Source organism: Arachis ipaensis, chromosome B01, assembly GCF_000816755.2.
Source record: "Arachis ipaensis cultivar K30076 chromosome B01, Araip1.1, whole genome shotgun sequence".
Classification (NCBI taxonomy): Eukaryota; Viridiplantae; Streptophyta; class Magnoliopsida; order Fabales; family Fabaceae; genus Arachis; species Arachis ipaensis.
Window position 1 is genome coordinate 70,760,185 of NC_029785.2, and position 13,487 is coordinate 70,773,671.

Genomic DNA, 13,487 nt, shown 5'->3' on the forward strand with positions numbered 1-13,487 from the left:
ATCCCAGGAGGTCTTCCTCCTTGGGATTCACGTCCTCCTCTCCCTCATTGGGTTCGGCCATTTTGCTTATGTCAATGGCCTTGCACTCTCCTTTTGGATTCTCTTCTGTATTGCTTGGGAGAGTACTGGGAGGGATTTCAGTGATCCTTTTACTCAGCTGGCCCACTTGTGCTTCCAAGTTTCTAATGGAAGATCTTGTTTCATTCATGAAACTTATAGTGGCCTTAGACAGATCAGAGACTAAGTTTGCCAGATTAGAAGTATTTTGTTCGGAGTTCTCTGTCTGTTGCTGAGTGGATGATGGAAAAGGCTTATTGTTGCTAAACCTGTTTCTTCCACCATTATTAAAGCCTTGTTGAGGCTTTTGATCCTTCCATGAGAAATTTGGATGATTTCTCCATGATGAGTTATAGGTGTTTCCATAAGGTTCACCTAAGTAATTTACCTCTGCTATTGCAGGGTTCTCAGGATCATAAGCTTCTTCTTCATAAGAAGCCTCTTGCGTACTGCTGGATGCAGCTTGCATTCCATGCAGACTCTGAGAGATCATATTGACTTGCTGAGTCAATATTTTATTCTGAGCCAATATGGCATTCAGAGTATCAGCTTCAAGAACTCCCTTCTTTATAGGCGTCCCATTACTCACAGGATTCCTTTCAGAAGTGTACATGAACTGGTTATTAGCAACCATGTCAATGATTTCTTGAGCTTCTGCAGGCGTTTTCTTTAGGTGAATGGATCCACCTGCAGAAGTGTCCAGTGACATTTTTGCTAGCTCAGATAAACCATCATAGAATATATCCAGGATGGTCCATTCTGAAAGCATGTCAGAAGGACACTTTTTGGTCAACTGTTTGTATCTTTCCCAAGCTTCATAGAGGGATTCACCTTCTTTCTGTCTGAAGGTTTGAACATCAGCTCTAAGCTTGCTCAGCTTTTGAGGAGGAAAGTACTTGGCTAAGAAAGCCGTGACCAGCTTATCCCAAGAGTTCAGGCTGTCTTTGGGTTGAGAATCCAACCATAATCTAGCTCTGTCTCTTACAGCAAAAGGGAAAAGCATGAGCCTGTAGACTTCAGGATCTACTCCATTAGTCTTAACAGTATCACATATCTGCAAGAATTCAGTTAAGAACTGAAAAGGATCTTCAGATGGAAGTCCATGAAACTTGCAGTTCTGCTGCATCAGAGAAACTAATTGAGGTTTCAGCTCAAAGTTGTTTGCTCCAATGGCAGGAATAGAGATTCTTCTTCCATGTAAATTGGAATTAGGTGCAGTAAAGTCACCAAGCATCTTCCTTACATTATTATTATTTTCGGCTGCCATATCCTTTTCCTGTTCGAAAATTTCTGAAAGGTTATCTCTGGATTGTTGTAATTTAGCTTCTCTTAATTTTCTCTTCAGGGTCCTTTCAGGTTCTGGATCTGCTTCAACAAGAATGTTCTTGTCCTTGCTCCTGCTCATATGACAAAGAAGAGGGCACACAAAAATAATAATAATAATAATAATATGGGTCCTTTATCCACAGTATAGGGATCCCTTTGTGAGTGGAAGAAAAGAGGGGGAGACAAAGAATGTAATGTAATGGAAGAAACACAACTGTGAGGAAGGTTGAGATGTGAGATGAGATGTTAGTAGATGAATAAATAAATAGAATAAGATGAGAGAGAAGGAATTTTCGAAAATAATTTTTGAAAAAGAGTTAGTGATTTTTGAAAATAGTTTTTGAAAAATGTTAGTAATTTTCGAAAATTAAGATTTAAAAATTAAAATAATTAATAAATTAAAAAGAAATTTTGAAAAAGGGGGAAGATATTTTCGAAAATGAGAGAGAGAGAGTTAGTTAGGTAGTTTTGAAAAAGTTAAGAAACAAACAAAGAGTTAGTTAGTTAGTTGAAACAAATTTGAAAATCAATTTTGAAAAGATAAGAAGTTAGGAAGTTAGAAAAAATATTTTGAAAAAGATAAGATAGGAAGATATTTTTGAAAAGATATGATTGAAATTAGTTTTGAAAAAGATTTGATTTTTAAAATCACAATTAATGACTTGATTCACAAGAAATCATAAGATATGATTCTAGAACTTAAAGTTTGAATCTTTCTTAACAAGTAAGTAACAAACTTGAAATTTTTGAATCAAAACATTAATTGGTGATGTTATTTTCGAAAATTTGATGTAAAATTAAGAAAAAGATTTTTGAAAAATATTTTTGGAATTTTCGAAAATAACTAAGAAATTTGAAAAAGATTTGATTTTTGAAAAAGATTTTGAAAAAGATAAGATTTTCAAATTGAAAATTTGATTTGACTTATGAGAAACAATTTGATTTTTAAAAATTTTTGAAAAAGTCAACTCAAATTTTCGAATTTGATGAGAGAAAAAGGGAAAGATATTTTTTTTATTTTTGAATTTTTATTATGCAAGAGAAAAACACTAAAAAGATGCGATGCATGAAATTTTTAGATCAAAACAATGAATGCATGCAAGAATGCTATGAATGTCAAGATGAACACCAAGAACGCTATGAATGTCAAGATGAACATCAAAGACACAATTTTGAAAAATTTTTAATGCAAAGAAAACATGCAAGACACCAAACTTAGAATTCTTTAATGCTTAGACACTAAGAATTCAAGAATGCATATGATAAACATGGAAAGACACAAAACAAAAAATCATCAAGATCAAACAAGAAGACTTACCAAGAACAACTTGAAGATCATGAAGAACACTATGAATGCAGGATATTTTCGAAAAAATGCAAGATGCATGTGCAATTGACACCAAACTTATAACATGACTCAAGACTCAAACAAGAAACACAAAAAATGTTTTTGATTTTTATGATTTTTCTAATTTTTTTGTTTTTTTTTTCGAAAATTAATTGAAAAACAAAAATAAGGATTCCAAAATTTTTAACATGAATTCCAGGAATCTTGCATTCTTAGTCTAAAGCTTCAGTCTAGGAATTAGACATGGCTCACTAGCCAGCCAAGCTTTCAATGAAAGCTCCAGTCCAAAACACTAGACATGGCCAATGGCCAGCCAAGCTTCAGCATGTAATTCAGTCATGGCTTTACAGCCAGCCAGGCTTCAACATGCTTCATGAAACACTAGAATTCATTCTTAAAAATTTTGAATAAAATTTTTTTGAAAACATTTTTATATTATTTTTGAAAACAGATGAGAAAATTTTAGAAATATTTTTGAAAAATTTTTTTGAAAATAAAATAAAGAGAAAATTACCTAATCTGAGCAACAAGATGAACCGTCAGTTGTCCAAACTCAAACAATCCCCGGCAACGGCGCCAAAAACTTGGTGCACGAAATTGTGATGTCCAGGTTCAAACAATCCCTGGCAACGTGAGCAACTTGGTACGCGCAATCGTGATTACACTTTGATTATGTAAAATTTACGGCTCTTTCTTTCTCTGGCAATGGCGCCAAGGACATGGTGCCAATACCATGGTTCACAACTTTGATACACCTAACCAGCAAGTGCACTGGGTCGTCCAAGTAATACCTTACGTGAGTAAGGGTCGAATCCCACGGAGATTGTTGGTATGAAGCAAGCTATGGTCACCTTGGAAATCTTAGTTAGGCAGATATAAATTGATAATGATGTTTTCGAATAATAAATAATAGAATAGGGATAGAGGTACTTATGTAAATCATTGGTAGGAATTTCAGATAAGCGAATGGAGATGCTTTTCGTTCCTATGAACCTCTGCTTTCCTGCTATCTTCATCCAATCAATCTTACTCCTTTCCATGGCTGGCTTTATGCAAGGGCATCACCGTTGTCAGTGGCTACATCCCCTCCTCTCATCCAGGCATGGCCGAGAGGCCAGCCCCTCTGATCTAAGAAACAGGCGTCCAAAGATGGTTTACACTGATCAAAGATTCCAAATACAATAGTAAAAGGTCCTATTTATAATAAACTAGCTACTAGGGTTTACATGAGTAAGTAATTGATGCATAAATCCACTTCCTGGGCCCACTTGGTGTGTGTTTGGGCTGAGCTTGAGTGTTGCACGTGTAGAGGTCCTTCTTGGAGTTGAACGCCAACTTTTGTGCCAGTTTGGGCATTCAACTCTGGTTTTGGCTCCTTTTTTGGCGCTGGACGCCAGATTTGGGTAGAAAGCTGGCGTTGAACGCCAGTTTACATCATCTATTCTTGGCCAAAGTATGGACTATTATATATTGCTGGAAAGCCCTGGATGTCTACTTTCCAACGCAATTGGAAGCGCGCCATTTTGAGTTCTATAGCGCTAGAAAATCCACTTTGAGTGCATGGAGGTCAAAATCCAACAGCATCAGCAGTCCTTCTTCAACCTCTGAATCTGATTTCTGCTCAAGTCCCTCAATTTCAGCCAGAAAATACTTGAAATCACAAAAAAACACCCAAACTCATAGTAAAGTCCAGAAATGTGAATTTAACATAAAAACTAATGAAAACATCCCTAAAAGTAACTAGATCCTACTAAAAACATACTAAAAACAATGCCAAAAAGCGTATAAATTATCCGCTCATCAGGCGGCTTGTTGTTCCTCTTGAAGATCTTATGGAGTGCTTGAGCTCCTCAATGTCTCTTCCTTGATTTTGTTGCTCCTCTCTCATGATTTCTTGATCTTCTCTAATTTCATGAAGGAGGATGGAATGCTCTTGGTGCTCCACCCTTAGTTGTCCCATATTGGAACTTAATTCTCCTAGGGAGGTGTTGATTTTCTCCCAATAATTTTATGGAGGAAAATGCATCCCTTGAGGCATCTCAGGGATTTCATGATGAGGAATTTCCTCATGCTCTTGTCCATGTGTGGGATCTCTTGTTTGCTCTATCCTTTTCTTAGTGATGGGCTTGTCCTCGTCAATGAGGGTGTCTTCCTCTATGTCAATTCCAGCTGAATTACAAAGGTGACAAATAAGATGACGGAAGGCTAACCTTGACAAAGTAGAGGACTTATCCGCCACCTTGTAGAGTTCTAGGGATATAACCTCATGAACTTCTACTTCCTCTCCAATCATGATGTTATGGATCATGATAGCCCGGTCTATAGTAACTTCAGACCAATTGCTAGTGGGAATGATTGAGCGTTGGATGAACTCCAACCATCCCCTAGCCACGGGCTTGAAGTCATGCCTTCTTAGTTGAACCGGCTTTCCTCTTGAATCTCTTTTCCATTGAGCGCCCTCTTCACAAATGTCTATGAGGACTTGGTCCAACCTTTGATCAAAGTTGACCCTTCTAGTGTAGGGGTGTGCATCTCCTTGCATCATGGGCAAGTTGAATGCCAACCTTACATTTTTCGGACTGAAATCTAAGTATTTCCCTCGGACCATTGTAAGCCAATTCTTAGGGTCCGGGTTCACACTTTGATCATGGTTCTTGGTGATCCATGCATTGGCATAGAACTCTTGAACCATTAAGATTTTGACTTATTGAATGGGGTTGGTGAGAACTTCCCAACCTCCTCTTCGAATCTCATGTCAGATCTCCGGATATTCACCCTTTTTGAGCTTGAAAGGGACCTCGGGGATCACCTTCTTCTTGGCCACAACTTCATAGAAGTGGTCTTGATGCACCTTTGAGATGAATCTCTCCATCTTCCATGACTCAGAGGTGGAAGCTTTTGCGTTCCCTTTCCTCTTTCTAGAGGTTTCTCCGGCCTTTGGTGCCATAAATGGTTATGGGAAAAAAAAGCAATGCTTTTACCACACCAAACTTAGAAGATTTGCTCGTCCTCGAGCAAAAAAAGAAAGAAGAGAGTAGAAGAAGAAGAAATGGAGGAGATGGAGGTGGGTTGGTGTTTCGGCCAAGGGGGAGAAGTAGTGTTTATGTTGTGAGAAAATGAAGGAGTGAAGATGGGTTTATATAGGGGTGGAGAGAGGGTTAGGGTTCGGCCATATAGGGTGGGTTTGGGAGGGAAAGTGGTTTGAATTTGAAAGGTGAGGTAGGTAGGGTTTTATGATGGATGGATGTGGATTGGTGAAGGGTTTATGGAGAAGAGGGTAGGATTTGATAGGTGAGGGGTTTTGGGGAAGAGGTATTGAGTTGGTTGGTGAAGGATATTTGGGGAAGAGTATTATGAAAAGGTGTGAAGAAAAGAGAGAGTGAGTTGAGGTTGGTGGGGATCCTATGGGGTCCACAGATCCTGAGGTGTCAAGGATTTCTCATCCCTGCACCAAGTGGCGTACAAAACGCCCTTCTCTGCCAATCCTGGCGTTAAACGCTAGGTTGCTGCCCATTTCTGGCGTTTAACGCCAGCTTCTTGCCCTTTTCTAGCGTTAAACGCCAGCTCTGTGCCCCTTTCTGGCGTTAAACGCCCAGAATGGTGCCAGACTAGGCGTTTAACGTCCATTCTGCTACCCTTACTAGCGTTTAAATGCCAGTAAGTTTCTCCTCCAGGGTGTTCTATTTTTAATAATGTTTTCCTTCTGTTTTTGCTTTTTCAATTGTTTTTGTGACTTCACATGATCATCAACCTACAGAAAATATAAAATAACAATAGCAAATAGAAATTTAACATAGATAAGTAAAAATTGGGTTGCCTCCCAACAAGCGCTTCTTTAATGTCAATAGCTTGACAGTGGGCTCTTATGGAGCCTCACAGATACTCAGAGCATGGCCTCCCAACACCAAACTTAAAGTTTGAATGTGGGGGCTCTGTTTGACTCTGCATTGAGAGAAGCTTTTCATGCTTCTTCTCCATGATTACAGAGGGAGATCCTTGAGCTTTAAACACAAGGGAGTCCTCATTCACTTGAAGGACCAATTCTCCTCTGTCAACATCAATCACAGCTTTTGCTGTGGCTAGAAAGGGTCTACCAAGGATGATGGATTCATCTATACACATCCCAGTCTCTAGGATTATGAAATCAGCAGGTATGTAATGGTCTTCAACCTTTACCAAGACATCCTCTACAAGTCCATAAGCTTTTTTCCTTGAATTGTTTGCCATCTCTAATGAGATTCTTACAGCTTGAACCTCAAAAATTCCTAGTTTCTCCATTACGGAGAGAGGCATGAGGTTTATGCTTGACCCTAGGTCACACAGAGCTTTTTCAAAGGTCATGGTGCCTATGGTACAAGGTATTGAGAACTTTCCAGGATCTTGTCTCTTCAGAGGTAATCTTTGCCTAGTCAAGTCATCCAGTTCTTTGATGAGCAATGGGGGTTCATCCTCCCAAGTCTCATTACCAAATAGATTGGCATTTAGTTTCATGATTGCTCCAAGGTACTTAACAACTTGTTCTTCAGTAACATCTTCATCCTCTTTAGAGGAAGAATACTCATCAGAACTCATGAATGGTAGAAGTAAATTCAATGGAATCTCTATGGTCTCAATTTGAGCCTCAGATTCCCATGGTTTCTCATTAGGGAACTCCATGGAGGCCAGTGGACGTCCATTGAGGTCTTCCTCAGTGGAGATCACTGCCTCTTCCTCCTCTCCAGGTTCGGCCGTGTGGGTTATGGTGATGGCCTTGCACTCTCCTTTTGGATTCTCTTCTGTATTGTTTGGAAGAGTACTAGGAGGGAGTTCAGTAACTTTCTTACTTAGCTGACCCACTTGTGCCTCCAAATTTCTAATAGAGGACCTTGTTTCAGTCATGAAACTTTGAGTGGTTTTAATTAAATTAGAGACTATGGTTGCTAAGTCAGAATGGCTCTTAGAATTCTCTGTCTGTTGCTGAGAAGATGATGGAAAAGGCTTGCTAATGCTAAACTTATTTCTTCCACCATTATTATTGTTGAAGCCTTGTTGAAGCCTCTGTTGATCCTTCCATGAGAGGTTTGGATGATTTCTCCATGAAGGATTATAGGTGTTTCCATAGGGTTCTCCCATGTAATTCACCTCTTCCATTGCTGGGTTCTCAGGATCATAAGCTTCTTCGTCAGATGAAGCTTCTTTGGTAGTGCCTGTTGCTGCTTACATTCCAGACAGACTTTGAGAAATTATATTGACTTGTTGAGTCAATATTTTGTTCTGAGCCAATATGGCATTCAGAGTATCAATCTCAAGAACTCCTTTCTTCTAATTTGTTCCATTATTCACAGGATTCCTTTCAGAAATGTACATGAATTGGTTATTTGCAACCATTTCAATGAGTTCCTGAGCTTCTGCAGGCGTCTTCTTCAGATGAAGAGATCCTCCAGCAGAGCTGTCCAATGACATCTTGGACAGTTCAGATAGACCATCATAGAAAATACCTATGATGCTCCATTCTGAAAGCATGTCAGAAGGACACCTTCTGATCAATTGCTTGTATTTTTCCCAGACTTCATAGAGGGATTCACCTTCCTTCTGTCTGAAGGTTTGGACTTCCACTCTAAGCTTGCTCAATTTTTGAGGTGGAAAAAATTTTGCCAAGAAGGCATTGACTAGCTTTTCCCAAGAGTTCAGGCTTTCTTTAGGTTGTGAATCCAACCCTGTTCTAGCTCTGTCTCTTACAGCAAAGGGAAAAAGCATAAGCTTGTAGACCTCGGGATCAACTAGTTCTGTGGGTCTTGACAGTGTCACAGATTTGCAAGAATTCAGCTAAGAACTGATGAGGATCTTCCAATGGAAGTCCATGAAACTTGCAATTCTGTTGCGTCAGAGAAACTAATTGAGGCTTAAGCTCAAAGTTGTTTGCTCCAATGGCAGGGATTGAGATGTTTCTCCCATAGAAGTCGGGAGTAGGTGTAGTAAAGTCACCAAACACCTTCCTTGCATTGTTGGCATTGTTGTTGTTTTCGGCTGCCATGGCTTCTTCTTGTTTGAAAAGTTCTGTTAGGTCCTCTATAGAGAGTTGTACTTTAGCTTCTCTTAGCTTTCTCTTCAAGATCCTTTCAGGTTCAGGATCAGCTTCAACAAGAATGCCCTTGTCCTTGCTCCTGCTCATAGGAAAAGAGAGGAGAAGAAAATATGGAATCCTCTATGTCACAGTATAGAGATTCCTTGAGATGTCAGAGGTAAAGAAGAATAGAAGGAGGAGGTAGAGAAGAGAGAATTCGAACTTATCAAGGGAGATAGAGTTCGAATTGCATATTGAGGAGGAGTGTTAGTCCTTAAATAGAAGGGTGTGAGAAGAAGGGAAGAATTTTCGAAATTAAAGTAAAAGGTTTTGAAATAATTACAAGAAATTTTGAAAATTTGGTAATTGATTTTCGAAAACTAAGATTGGAAAAGAAATTAAGTGATTTTTGAAAAAGATTTTGAAATTAGAAATCAAAAATATATGATTGAAACTTAATTTTGAAAAAAATGTGATGGAGAAGATATGATTGAGAAGATATGATTGAGAATCAAATCAAAAAAAGAAAATTTTAAAATTAAAGTTGATTACTTGACTAACAAGAAATTTAAAAGATATGATTCTAGAATTTAAAATTTGATCCTTTCTTAATAGGCAAGTAACAACTTGAAAATTTTGAATTAAATCACTAATTGTAGCAAGAATTTTCGAAAATAATAATAATTAAAAAAATGGAAAGAAATTGATTTTGAAAGGATATGATTGAAAAGATATGATTTGAAAAATATTTGATTTTGAAAAATTATGAATATTTGAAAAAGATTTGAATTAAAAACAAAATCTTCCCTCTAGTGTCCTTCTGGCGTTAAACACCCAGAATGGCATCCATTCTGGCGTTTAACGCCCAAAATGCTACCTTTTGGGCGTTTAACGCCCAGCCAGGTACCCTGGCTGGCGTTTAAACGCCAGTTTTCCTTCTTCACTGGGCATTTTGAACGCCCAGCTTTTTCTGTGTGATTCCTCTGTTGAATGTTCTGAATCTTCAATTCTCTGTGTTATTGACTTGAAAAGACACAATTTTGAAAATTTTTTTGAATTTTTAATGATGAGAAACAATAAGTTTGTATACTAAGGACTATAACAATTTGAAAATGCATATAAGAAACAACAAAAGACACAAAATAAGAGAAATTAAAGATCAGAGCACTGAAATCATCAAGAGCAACTTGAAGATCAATGAAGAACATAATGCATATTTTTAAAAAATGCAAGAAGAATGCAATTGACACCAAACTTAAAAATTGACACTAGACTCAAACAAGAAACATAAAATATTTTTTATTTTTATGATTTTATAAAAAAATTTTGTGATTTTTTCGAAAATTGAGTGGAGAAGAAAATAAAGGGGTTCAAAATTTTTAAAAAGAATTCCAGGAATCATTGCAATGTTAGTCTAAGACTCCGGTCTAGGAATTAGACATGGCATACTAGCCAGCCAAGCTTTCAGTGGAAGCTCCGGTCCAAAACACTAGACATGGCCAATGGCCAGCCAAGCTTTAGCAGATCATTACTTTCAACAGCAAGATTGATAGAAATCATCAAGCTCTTGTGATGATAAGTTGAAACCTCGGTCCAAAAGATTAGACATGGCTTCCCAGCCAGCCAGACTTCAACAAATCATCATGAAACTCTAGAATTCATTCTTAAAAACTCTGAAGAACAGAATAGAAAATTTTTTTTTTGAAAAAATTTTTTCGAAAAAATAAAAAGTAAAAAGCATAAACATAAAATAAAATTACCTAATCTAAGAAACAAGATGAACCATCAGTTGTCCAAACTCGAACAATCCCCGGCAACGGCGCCAAAAACTTGGTGCACGAAATTGTGATCATCAACAATGGCACCAAAGACTTAGAGCTCTCAAACGTGAATCACACTTTGTCACAATTCCGCACAACTAACCAGCAAGTGCACTGGGTCGTCCAAGTAATTCCTTACGTGAGTAAGGGTCGATCCCACGGAGATTGTCGGCTTGAAGCAAGCTATGATCATCTTGTAAATCTCAGTCAGGCAGATTCAAATGGTTATGGAGAATTCATAATTAAAAGATGGATAAAATATAAAATAGAATAAAGATAGAGATACTTATGTAATTCATTGGTAGGAATTTCAGATAAGCGTATGAAGATGCTTTGTTCCTCTTGAACCTCTGCTTTCCGATTACCTTCATCCAATCATTCATACTCCCTTCCATGGCAAGCTTTATGTTGGGCATCACCGTTGTCAATAGCTACTTCCCATCCTCTCAGTGAAAATGTTCCAAATGCGTTGTCACCGCACGGCTAATCATCTGTCGGTTCTCGATCATGTTGGAATAGGATCCATTGATCCTTTCGCGTCTGTCACACGCCCAACAATCGCGAGTTTGAAGCTCGTCACAGTCATCCCTTCCCTGATCCTATTCGAAATACCACAGACAAGGTTTAGACTTTCTGGATCTCAAGAATGACCGCCAATAATTCTAGCCTATACCATGAAGGTTCCAATCTTAGATTAGAAACCCAAGAGATACATACTCAAGCCATTGCTAGTAGAACAGAGGTGGTTGTCAGGCACATGTTCATAGGTGAGAATGATGATGAGTGTCACAGATCATCACATTCATCAAGTTGAAGAACGAATGAATATCTTAGAGAAGAAGTAGGCGTGAATTGAATAGAAGAACAATAGTAATTGTATTAATTCATGAAGAACAGCAGAGCTCCACAGCTTAATCTATGGTGTGTAGAAACTCCACCGTTGAGAATACATAAGAACAAAAGGTCCAGGCATGGCCAAATGGCCAGCCCCCATAAAGGTCTAAGATATCATAAGACTAATCAAAGATGGATCAAAATACAATAGCAAAAGGTCCTATTTATAGAGAACTCGTAGCCTAGGGTTACAGAAATAAATAATTAATGCAGAAATCTTCTTCTGGGCCCACTTGGTGTGTGCTTGGGCTGAGCATTTGAAGCTTTCACGTGTAGAGACTTTTCTTGGAGTTAAACACCAGCTTTTGTACCAGTTTGGGCGTTTAACTCCAGCTTTTATGCCAGTTCTGGCGTTTTGACGCCAGAATTTCTATGCTAACTTCGAACGCTGGTTTGGGCCATCAAATATTAAGGAAAGTATGGACTATTATATATTGATGGAAAGCCCAGGATGTCTACTTTCCAAAGCAATTAAGAGCGTGCCAATTGGGCTTCTTTAGCTCCAGCAAATCCACTTCGAGTGCAGGGAGGTCAGAATCCAACAGCATCTGTAGTCCTTTTTCAGCCTCTGAATCAGATTTTTGCTCAGGTCCCTCAATTTCAGCCAGAAAATACCTGAAATCACAAAAAAACGCACAAACTCATAGTAAAGTCCAGAAATATAATTTTTATTTAAAAACTAATAAAAATATAATAAAAACTAATGAAAATATACTAAAAAGATACTAAAAACAATGTCAAAAAGCGTATAAATTATCCGCTCATCATCTTTCCTCTACCTAGTAAGGGATAACTAAGCAGAACAACCTTCAATTATCAATTAATCTTGAGAGTACTCCAACAAGAATAGGGCTTCCAACTAATCTACTCCCAGTCAAGGTTTTTATTAAAATTACATAATTTCTCTGATTTAATTTCCTGTTAATCAACTCAAACCATTTTAGAAAACATCGGATTAATAAAATAGCACACCTTTCTGCAACTTGTTGGGAGACGACCTGGGATTCATACTCCCAATATTTTAATTTTAATTTTGTGACAACCCTTCTAAATTGATAAGCGGATTTTCGGTTGGTTAAGGACTGTACTTGCAACGTATCTCTTATAACAATTTCTTAACTCGTCAATTTCTGTCACGTCAGTCATCTTGTAAATCTTAGTCAGGCAGATTCAAATAGTTATGAGGTTTTGATAATTAAAAGATAAATAAAACATAAAATAAAATAAAGATACTTATGTAATTCACTGGTGGGAATTTCAGATAAGCGTTTGGAGATGCTTTGTTGCTTCTGAACCACTGATTTCCTATTGTCTTCTTCCAACCATGCATGCTCCCTTCCATGATAAGCTGTATGATCCTCTCGGATAAAAAATATCAGGTGCAGTTTCTGCACGGCTAATCAACTATCGAATTTCTTGTCTCGGATGAAAAATACCAGGTACAGCTACCGCACGGCTAATCATCTGTCGGTTCTCACTAGCGTCGGAATAGGATCTTTCTATCCTTTTGCACACTGTCACTGCGCCCAACATTCGCGAGTTTGAAGCTCGGCACAGTCATCCCTTCCCAGATCCTACTCGGAATACCAAAGACAAGATTTAGACTTTCTGGATCTCAAGAATGCTGCCAATTGGTTCTAGCCTATACCACAAAGGTTCTAACCTCCGGACTCAGTCTGTGGATTAGAGACCCAAGAGAACATACTTTGGTTGTCGTCCAATGACTATGTTGAACATCATGTAGACCGCTTGTGGTTGTCAGGCACACGGATCTTGGCTAAGCGAGTAACGAAGATAGTGGGTGATTGTCACGGGTCACCCCTTCATTCTGACTTAACTGAATTAAGTATGAGAGTATATCTTGGAGAAGAAGTAGGTGTGAATTGAAAGAGAAACAATAGTACCTGCATTAATTCATGAAGAATAGCAGAGCTCCACACCTTAATCTATGAGGTGTAAAAACTCCACCGTAGAAAATACATAAGAGAAAAAGGTTTAG